The sequence below is a fragment of the Trichomycterus rosablanca genome, chromosome 26 (genome assembly GCF_030014385.1).
Source record: "Trichomycterus rosablanca isolate fTriRos1 chromosome 26, fTriRos1.hap1, whole genome shotgun sequence".
Lineage (NCBI taxonomy): Eukaryota > Metazoa > Chordata > Actinopteri > Siluriformes > Trichomycteridae > Trichomycterus > Trichomycterus rosablanca.
Window position 1 is genome coordinate 11,495,306 of NC_086013.1, and position 2,617 is coordinate 11,497,922.

The window sequence follows — 2,617 nt, forward strand, 5'->3', positions numbered from 1 at the left end:
ATAATGGACTGCCGGACTGCGCTGGATTGAGCATTTCGAAAAGCGACACTCAGCATGCGCATGTAACAGTCATATGCTATCGGTTTATTGTTCATTATAATAATAACATAAAACGACGACAACAGCAATAATTAAAAAAAAGACAAAAAAGGGAATAATAATGCAATTTTATTTGTATCAACATGACTGGTGCAAACTGGTCAGGACTGTAGGTACATGCAGCCGCTTCTCAAACTGTGTGATGACTGAGCCCCGATTAAAGCGCATTGAAACCGGTAGTTTTCTGTGTACGGTTTTTGTTAAACACTGTTCCATGGACAGCATTTTGTATTCATTTTGATGTTGATCAGGAAAGCCCTGGTGATTGTATTCCATTTTTTTTGTTGGTTCCTGAATAGTTTACTGTCCCGAATTCATACTGTGAAAGTGAAAGGCATCATGTGCCAGAATGAAGGTGTATTTGGTAGCTAATGTAGCTACGCAGTCAGTGGCTAAAAGTACGTCGTTGTCGGCAGGATTCGAACCTGCGCAGGGAGACCCTAATGGATTTCTAGTCCATCGCCTTAACCACTCGGCCACGACAACATTTAAGCTGATATGAACAGCTTAACGTAAAAATCATAACTTTCCTTTCCCTGGGAGCACCCAAACCTGAATGTGCAATGCTTTGTGCAGTACTGATAAATGGTCACTAGATGTCGCTGTTTTATAATAAATTCGCCTGGTCCACTGTGTAATGATCCTGCTTCAGGTTAACTTTCCCCAAGACCTGCTGGACTCTTGTGGCGTTAATATGGAAGCAACTGGTGCTTTTTCGAGCTCGAGTTCAGGATAAACGCTGTTTTCTTTGCAGTTGATTTTTCTCCAGGCTTTAAATGCTTGAAATGTATCTGTCATTTGTGAATGGTACAAATGTAAGGAATATTTAAGGATTGTTTGGAAGCTGCGGGTGAGTTTAACGTTTTTAAGTGTTCAGCTGTTAAAACGCATTGATCATCAGCTGGATCAGCGGATTAGATCAGCCAAACATGCGTGTATAATAAAGGCTGATAAACTAGAAACAGTGCGCCTTTAAAGTCTCAAACGCTTTAATGTTCTTAAATGCTCATGTAAACCGGAGCGTTTTATCTGTATTGTTTAATTCCCACCCGTATTCCGAGTATAGTCTTAATGCTCTCTTCAAGTGCTCTCCCAATGTGCTGCTTTAGAGGTTCTCTCTCTAAATAAATAATAAGTCATTATTCATCAAATTCATCAAATCATCATCATCAAATTAGGAATGTTAACCAAAATCTAAGTATAGTCTTAAAAATTAAGATACCTATGTGTTAATTTTTAAATGATTAGATGTTTGACCATATTTTAGTCTCTGCTACTCAGTTACTCAAATAATTAAAAGCATTGATACAGATCATCTTCTAATAAGTTCATTTGGCTTATTTAGTGTTTAACAGTCTATGTTTAATATTTCAGATTTGGTGTGGCAGGTAGTGTTGGTGTCGGACACCTTTCATAGTCCTGGGTTCGATCCTTGGTTCAATGTATTTTTAATGTCAATCCAAGTTTCCTCCAGGTGCTCAGATTGTGTCAGACCTTATAAAGGATGCAGAAGCCAGATTGGCTTTTTTAATGAATAAATACTTCTTCTAATGGGCTCTGGACCCACAGTGATCATTTTCAGTTTGAAGCAGATAGTAATAATGAATTATTGAATAATTTATTAAATATTTTAGATATCAGGCACATATGCTGAAGGGATCCTTTGGTTTGTTTACAATCTGTGTGGGGTTTGGTATGATCTCCTTCTGTTAGTGTGAGGGAGTGACCATTGACCTCCTATGAATATGTTGGTAGGTGGACTGGCTATTTTAAATTGCTTCAGAATATAACATTTCTATTTTATGATTAGTTTGCTAGGCCGGGCTGTGGATCCAGTGTGACCCTGACCAGGCTAAATGTTTACCACAGAATAGTACAATGAAATCATGAATGAAGGAACAAAGAGTTGTGTGGTTTGTTTAATTTACAGCATGAACGGTATCAACAATTATTATCGTCAATCCATCCATTTATTGTCCACTAACTGCATCATTCGCATCAGGGTTGCAGTGAGTCCAGTGCCAGCTGGCAGTACTTAGCACGAAGCACCTTATTCACTTACACCCAGGAACCATTTGAAGTTGCCAATCCACCATGTGCATATTTTATCAGGGGTGAGAACCAGAATTACCAAAGGAAACCCATGCTGGCATAGTGAGGCAAAGTACATGTGTACCCATGTTGCTTTGTGTTTCTTATTATACCAACTGTGCCACCCAGTATGTCTTTCAAGAAAGAAAGAAAGAAAGAATTACCTACAATTAATAATAAAAAAATGATTTCCTATATTTAATCAAAGTTAAAACACTCTACTGTACATATTTATGACTTCAATTGAATGGTGGGAACGCTTGTTTACCATAATTTTGAACGTACATGAATGGAGCATGGAACTGGCTAGACGTTCTAGCTCACAAACAGTCCGTCAATTGGACAAGATGACACAACCAGCCAATCACAGTGTAGAAGGCGGAAACTGTCAGAATACGGGTAGGATTAAAAACGAAAACGCGGATAA

At 38.3% G+C, this 2,617-nt stretch overlaps 1 non-coding gene across 1 annotated transcript; it reads right to left on the reverse strand.

The window, feature by feature from the left end:
* Positions 1-503: 503 nt before the first annotated feature.
* Positions 504-585, reverse strand: trnas-aga (transfer RNA serine (anticodon AGA)). The gene has a single exon. It is a non-coding gene; the product is annotated as a tRNA-Ser (tRNA).
* Positions 586-2,617: the final 2,032 nt, after the last annotated feature.